The sequence below is a fragment of the Sphaerodactylus townsendi genome, linkage group LG08, assembly GCF_021028975.2.
Source record: "Sphaerodactylus townsendi isolate TG3544 linkage group LG08, MPM_Stown_v2.3, whole genome shotgun sequence".
Classification (NCBI taxonomy): domain Eukaryota; kingdom Metazoa; phylum Chordata; class Lepidosauria; order Squamata; family Sphaerodactylidae; genus Sphaerodactylus; species Sphaerodactylus townsendi.
The window spans coordinates 49,143,787-49,152,371 of NC_059432.1; positions in this window are offsets into that span (position 1 = coordinate 49,143,787).

Here is an 8,585-nt window from a genome sequence, read left to right on the forward strand (position 1 = left end):
CTTAAAAAAAATACATTTAGGGTTTTAAAATGCAAAAACAATAAAAGAAACACCTGTAACATTAAGAAACAGATTTTCTCGCTGTTTGCTGCTAGTATTCCAAGATTTGGTTCTGGGGAGGCAAGCAGGGAGAAGGGCCCTTTGTAGGGCTGTTTTGACCCTTCCTAACAACTGAGTGTATCTTTATTGGAATGTGGGTGTCCTCCCCCCTTCTTCATGGGAAAAACTTCCAAGAGAAACTCCTTCCCTGGGATGCATCCAACTATACAAAAACACAATATTAAGAGTGCTTTGTTATTTATTCTTCTGCATAAACTGAATCTGTTTGATTAGGAGGAAACGCAGGGCCCTTCCCCACTTACCTTTTCGAGGGGCTGCTGCCACATGAATTCAGCGCAGCATCCCTGGCCAGGAACTCCCGACCCAGCTCTGCAGTCATCAAAAGCCCTTTGAAGGCCAAGGGAATACATGGCAGCTAAGGGGCGCTGGCAGCAGCACAGCGTCGAGTGGCTGCTGGCCATGGCGCCTCTCAGTGGGGAAGCGCCGAGGGATATGCGCTACTCTCCTCGAGTAGCGGGGCTTAAGTAAGATGGGGAAGGAGACCCACTTGATCCTAGTATGGCTGTCAACATGAATGTGTTACCAGTACACTGAGAAAATACCTTGTTTATGCACAATATATTGATCAAACTAGATTGTGTTTCAGCTCATTTTCATTTGGAACAACAAGATACTTTGACACAAGCTTTGCAAAACCCCAGGAAAAACTCACTACTCCTACTCACTCAGACTTGGGAGAAGTGCTTTGAAACACTGCCATCTTCTGTCACTTTTGGATTTTTAAGCCACATGAAAGCATCTTTTTAAAAAAATCTTCAGTGGTAAGGGCATGAGCCCAAAACTGTTTGAGCAGTAACAAAAGGACAGGGGTCTATTTATACAACAGCTGCATAAACATTGGAACAACCTTGTATATTGATAATGCATTCAAACATTCTCTGTTCCTCAACCAACAAAGACAGTCATATCTATCTGTCAGCTCAGAAGACTGCTAAGAATTCAGGAGCTGGGCTGGTGCCATGAATCTTACCACTTCCCCTTTTAAGGAGTCAGTATTCTGAGAATGAAGTCCAAATATCTTTTTAACATCTATGAAACACATAACTTCTGGTTGTATTTTAATATCATAGCTAGTATGAATCCCAGTACTCTATGCTTCGCTACACTTGCTTGTTTTCATTGCTTGGTGAGTGAGGACTTGGCCTTAACTCTCCAAAATCTAAAGCAGTGCCATTCATAGGTCCCAGATGTAGTGAGTTTGGACAGAATAGCCAGAGGATAATCCAGTATACCTGTGGTACTGATGCTGCAGGCAGTGAGGACAAGGTGCTGAGCTCTGGCATAAAGCTTTAGTGTAACGAAGCTTTTGTTAGATAGGAAGGTATTGCAGAGAGCTGACATATAACCACAACACACCAACACACTAATGTGTATATGTGACCTCCACATTTCTCACCCAAAATAGTTCTCACTGATTTTGGTGGTATCTCAGAAGCCAAAAGTACTTTAAAACTCTTAGCTACAATAGATCAAACTCTTTTAATGTTCAGCACTGTTGACTCTGTAGTATTTTAAGACAAATGTCAGCAGCATTCAAGTTGTGTCATCTTTTGGATTATAAACATTTGTTCCTACTTCAGTTCACTTTTCAAATGTGTTTCTGATTTTGAAATTTCCAAAGCAATTTTGGAAATTTTCCAAAAAGATGATGTGGCTTGGGTTCCACTTTGATGGAAATAGAGAGAGCTCCACTGAGGGGGGGGTGGTGGTGGATGGAGTGGGAGCATAATGCAAACAACATGTCAAATACAGATCTCTAATGGCTTTACAGTGGACCCTTTAAGGTGCTATTAAATCCCAGTGCTCTGAGCTTCTCTACATTCTTTTAGGGGTTCAAAACAATTTTTGTTTGAAACTTTAAATAACTTGTTATCTGAGGAAATTGGCAGAGGAGGAACAGAAACAACATTTTGAATTTATCCTCAACAACAGCTCTCAAAGCAACATACTTAGCAGGTGATGTAAGTGCAAGCAACTTGGCTGTTGAAATGATGATTTATTGAACAAATATATCTCCCAGCAATAACTGCTCTCTTTCACCTGAGGTCACTTATACTCTTAGGTTGTCATAGCTTATTGAAAAGGTCTAAGTCTGTAATCAGTCACTGAAGCAACAATTCACTGTTCACCAGAAGCAAAGAAAATAAAATCATGCATGTAGAAGCAAGTTTATAAATGTCTCTGCAAACTCTCTGACACACCAAATTTTTCCTGTCATAAATTTTCAGTACTTTCTTGTTTTGGTAAGATGTGTAAACTGATCTGAGCAATGCACATTTCAAGATCAAGTGTTTTTCAAGCCTACGTCAAATTGCTTCAAAATAGGTGCTCTTGAATGCAGAATCAGAAAAATCACTGTCTCTTTGAGCACCTGGATATTTTCATTGTGTATATTGTGTTTTGAAGAGCTGAGGCATTTTCATTATTTTTGACAATGTTTTACTACAAAAGTCTAATGAAAATGCAGTATTCTTAATGAGCTGAAATAAATGTACATTTTGTATATACTATATCTTTTAATCAGGTGTACATGTGACAAAGCAGTGTTTTCCTACACTTACAAAGTCCTTTTCATGGCTAATTAAAAAGATCTACATATTCATCTCCACTATATTCAGTATTGTGTAATGTAAGAATGTCAAGTGGCTGTATTCCTATTTATTTATTTGTTTGTTTGTTTGTTTAGGAAATGTATATTCTGTACACAATGTATTCATGCATTCCATCTATTCTCAAAAGGGGGAGAGGAATCACCAGTAAATGTAGCGCCCAATGGTGCATGTTATTTAAATGCATAGTTCTGTGTATGTTGCACACACCATTCCATAACTCACAGAGAATTCATGGATGATGATGTATTAACCAGCTAAAATTAACAAGGATTTTTTAAAATTAATGAGCAAAATTAATTTACCCACGCCTAATAAAGGAAATGATGGATGATGGAAATTAATGAGCTCATAATAGAAGGTATACAGGACACAAGAAGAAACATTTCTAGAAGAAAATTTTTTGTTAGCCTTATTGAAAGTTGAGCATACACTTAAATCTTGCCAACTGAAATTAGTAGGCTTTAAAAGTACTTAATTTTAATTTGATCCTTCTCACAACCATTACAATATTTCACATTCTGTAGCCATTCTTTCTCATTAGAGGTATGCATGACCTCCAAAACCAGGAACCTGACACAACAAGATTTTTGCATTTCATTTTCTTCACTTGTTCATCTCCCAGAATTACAACTGATGATCACGCCAAAGAGATTAGTTCCTGTGGAGAAAAATAGCTGCTTTGGAGGATAGGTTCTTTAGCATCACATCTTTACTGAGATCCTTTTCTTCCCCCAAACACTTTTCTTCCCCCAAATCTCCACGAATTTTCCAACTCAGAGTTGGCAGCCATACTTCAGAGCTAGGCTGATTATGCACAAGGTGTTTGTTGTGCTGCAGGGATGAATGTCTATTGGGGCAAGATTTCTTGTATGGATGTATTTCCCTAAGCTCTCCTTTTACTTTCTATACTTCTAGTGTAATTTCCTTCACTGACAGAGCAGGGCAGCCTTGCCAGTGAACACAGCTTTGCCCCGGACATCTTCCTTCTGTCCACTGCCAGCCTACCTAGCTTCACCCCTCCCACTCCCTCGCACTGCTATCCACACCTTCCCCCTCACCCCCCTTCCATGTTGCCAGCTTTTTGTCTCATCCTTTCAGATTATTTTTCTGCCACCTGTTTACTATCCCTGACCTCCCTCCTCTTGTGGGCACTGGGTAGGCAGCCATACCTTTATCGCAAGAGAAGACATTTTTCTGCAGCCAACAAGTGGAAGTAAAAAAGAAGCAGCAAAACCACACACGTTTAGCCAAAGTACATCCTTTAAATTCTCATATCAATATATTGATATAATACTGTTCTCGCTGCAGATTTCTCCCAGGAGACAATTACTAGGTTTGAAGACCTTAAACAAATTGTGAAGGGTCTTTTGATGTCCACTGTGCAGAAACCCAGCAAAAGCAGAAAGAGAACATCTTGGTTTGACAGAAAGTGCCTGGAGCGCAATAGTCAAATTCACTCCTTTTATTGGAACTTTAGGACTTCTGGAGACCGGGATCTCCTTGTCCTACTAATAAATTGTAGGAACAACTTTCACCAGTTAATTAGGAAGAATCAAATGGAAGATGTCAGTATTCAATGGGAACATCTTCATTCTGCAGTAATTTCCAAGAATTCCAAGCTACTCTGGCCTGTCCAGAACAATTTTAATTGAAGCAAGCTGCCTACCCCTACCTGTGTTACCCCTGATATTTGGCATAATTATTTTAGCAAACTTTTAAAAGATATTTTACGTAATGGACCTATTTCATCTATCCCTTTAGATTTACCTAGTTGGCCTTCTGTCTCAACTCAAGAAGTAGTTGAGCTGTTAGAGGACCTCAAAGGAAGGAAAGCCTCTGGCTCTGACTATAATTCCAGAGATTCTGAAATGTCATACTGATTGGTGGGCTCCTATTCTAGCCACTCTTTTTACCCGAGCAAACAGTTCAGGTATGTTCCCCAGGTCTTGGCTGTCTGCGACTGTGTTTCCCATTCATAAAAAGGGAAGTCATTCAGAGTCTGCCAATTTCTGCCCCATCAGTCTCGGTGATAGGGAAGATTTCCCTCGGTGATAGGGAAGATTTATGCTAAAATATTACTGAAAAAACTTCAGTCATGGCTGTCCCAGTCCTGGGCAGTGAGGGCTGAACAAATAGTCTTTTGTAAAGGGAAATCACCTCTGGACCATGCCTTGGTACTATTACGCCTAGCCAGTAAATACTCAATTAATGCAAACAAAAAACTCTATGCTACCTTTATTGACTTAAAGGCTGTTTTCGACTCTGTGCCAAGAGCATTGCTCTGGGCAAAACTGGCTGCTGTTGACATTGATGCCAGACTTCTTTTCTTGATTAGGCAACTGCACACAAATACCAGCTGCCAGATCAAGTGCTCCCATGAAGACCTTTTGACAGACAGTATTTCTATTTCCAAAGGGGTCAAACAAGGATGCGCCTAGACCCCCACTTTTTAAAATCTTTTTAAAAGTGACTTTCCCTCTGCTCTTTCAGCAGTGAACAACCATGCTCCAAAACTGGGTACATCTCATGTATAAATTCTGCTCTATGCAGATGACATTGTCCTCTCGATACAGAGTTGGTTTCAGAAGCTTAATGAGGCATTGCATGAACTACTGTGAATCCAATAGACTGGCAATTAATTATGAAAAAAACTAAGGTTTTGGTCTTCTCTAGGAGCTTCAAGTCATTCATATGGGCAACGAGTAGCACTCAAATCGAACAGGTAAAGTGCCTCAGCCTTTCATTCTCCCATAACTTTTCATGGGCAGCTCATAGGAAGGCTGCTTTAGCCATATCTAACAGTATTTCTGTGTTACTACACTCTTTCTACAGCTGTGGCCATTCCTTTATTCCTCCTGCCTTCAAATTTTTCAGTGCCAAAGTCATCTCAACATTGCTTTACGGAGTCCCAATTGGGATTCAAGTTGTTAATCACTCTTTGAATTCCCTTCAATCCATTTTTTCCATAAGATAAGTGGACTCCCTATTTTCATGCCCTACACAGGCCTTTTCCGAGACTTAGGTTAAAACTCTTTGGAATCAGTTGCTTGGCTGAGGGTTTTTAGATTCTGACTGCAGGTTCATTTTCTCTTGGACTGCAACTCCCTTGTCCACTGCCTGCTCTCTGACACCCAGACCAACCCCTGGTTTTCCATAATCAAAGAAAAAAATGACTTATATTGGACTGCCAGTGGATTCACTCTGTCCTTTGTCCTACTCAGAAGCTTATACAAAATTTAAAGGCCAACTGTTGGAGAGTTCTCTACCCTAGTCACTGCAGCCAAGAAAACTCGCTCCCCCCTGTATTTTTCAATCCCATAATGCTTGCCAGGTTTAATGTTATGTCTTCCATCTTGTTACAAAGCAGATTTAACAAGCAAGAAAAGTCTAACAGATTGTGCCTGTGTAATGCTGGCTCAGTTGAATCTCTGGCCCACCAATTATTACACAGTCCCAGATTTAAGAAAATCAGATCCAAGTATGTGAATCTTACTCCTTTACATTCACCTGATCTCCCAATTTATTTTGATTATACTACTTGCCGGACAATTTGATCCTTCCTTCTGTATGACAGCGGCAGACTTTCTCCTGGAAATTATTAAATGCCAGTAGATTTCTTTTTACTCAACATTTCATTTCCTGTTTTGTGTATTTTCATCAGTTTTTACTATTGCTATATTTATTTTTATTGCTCTTTATTACTATTATTGGTTGATTTCACAGCTGCTAGTTCTTTAGCTGGCTGCTGGCCTTTGTTACAATTTGAGCCTCACCCAGAGGTCTAGGAAGTTGTAATCTATTGATGTAGTATTCATGCGGATCCCAGTAGGGCTGCTGCCACGTACGCACTCTCGCTGCCACCACTTATATAATAACGGTCACTAAACTCTGCCAAGCCCTGGGCCACCAATATATATGTACTGGTGACTGGTCCACCAACATCCCCCCCCTTCTACACTCCCAAAGACTGCGGGAGTAAACACCAGAGCCTCTAACAAAAATGAAGGGAAACTCTGTCAGATAAGGTTTTGGCTTGAACGCAGAACCCTTTTGGCTTAAACGCAGAAGGCGCTACCCCTTTTTAGGCTCACAGACTGGCACTTTTGGTAACGTTAAATCAGGTTTTAAGTTTATTTAACAGAAAGGAAGGCTTGCATTTACAGAAAGTTAGAGCTTATTCTTGAGAGGTTGTTTCAGCCAGTTTCTTCACAAAGCTTGGTCCCACGCAGGTGGCCACTTCACTCTCTCTCTTAAAGAGTTTTCAGATACTTAAGCTTTCACACACACAGGTTTCTGGCTTTTTAGCTGTTAAGCCTATAGTTTCTAGCTTCTATAGCTTTTCCACATACAGACACTAATTCCTCAACTGATCCACATGCCCTTCTGTTCCCACACTCTCCATGTCTTAGTCTGGAAAGACCCTGGCATACACAAGCCTCCTTTCTATAGTCCCCTGATAGACCTCAGTGCCCCTTTGGACTTGACTTCCCAGACTGGAACTGGGGTTGGACAGACACTAGGTCTGGTCAGACAAGCTGTCTAGCCACTGACTGGTGGGTCACTTTCCACCAAACTCAGGGCCACCATGCTTTAACAAGCCTCCTCAGCTTAATAGAGCTATCTGACTCCGGTCAGCACACCAGCTGAATCAGATCCAAGAGAAAAAGAATGATAAAGAAGCATCCTGTCACAGGCTTCTCCCTACTTTTATATATTCAGCCCTTATGGCTCCGTCTACCTAAGACACTAGGCGAACTGAACCTTCTGCCAGCCAATCAGGTAGGACCTCCTTATATGGAGTGTGCTGTTGACTCTCTCTGGCTTCTGCCAAGGCCTGTCTTACTGGGCCTTACAAAAAAACACACACCAACCCTTCAGGGGGGCCAAATCCGTCTGAATCTGACATTAAATTTGTCGATTTGAAGATGTTTCAAGCAGTGGCGTTCCTGCCTAGGGACATGGGGTACCCTATGTCCCCGGGCGCCCCCCATTTGGTCACGTGGGGGGGGGGGCACCAACATTTCAGGGTTGTTTGTGTGTTTTTAAATTTTTAAGTTTTTTCACATTCCGGCCTGCAGGGGGTGCATTTTTAAGGCTAGCGGCACCAAAATTTCAGGGTACCATCCAGAGACTATCCTGATAATACCACCCAAATTTGGTGATGTTTGGCCCAGGGGAAACAAAGTTATGGACCCTCCCAATGGGGGTGCCCCCATCCCCATTGTTTTTTCAATGGGAGCTATTTACCCTGAGATGGGGGCTACCCATTTTGAGAGGGACCATAACTTTGGTCCCCCTGAACATAACTTCACTAAACTTGGGTGGCATCATCAGGAAATAGTTAACGGATGATACCCTGAGAGGTTACCCTGGTGTAATGGTAATCCTGCTAAAAATACACCCACTCCAGACACCAAGAATATTTGCTGAAGATTCTTTGTTTTGCAGAAGACTTTTGCTCCCATTGTTAGCCAATCACTTGGAATTTCTGAGTGTGTGGGGCAGGCTGCACATTTTTTGAAGATAGAGGCACCAGACTTTCAGGGTGGCTCCAGGAGACCCTCCTGGTAATAGCATCCAGGATTTGGGGAGACCTTTGCTTCTGGGGGTTCAATTTTATGGGCCCCCAAAGGAAACCTTCAGCCCTTTGTTTCCCCGCTCCTGCACATGAAAGCCTGTGTGCTGGAGTTCTCTCAGAGACTCTCTCAACTCCTCCCCACTCCAGAAGCAAAGGCCTTTAACTAAGCGCTTGGATGCTATTTACTCAAGGCCTCTTGGAGCCACCTTGAGAATCTGGTGCCTCTATCTTTCAAGATGTGCAGCCTGCCTCAGAAATTCCCCTCATTAGGTACA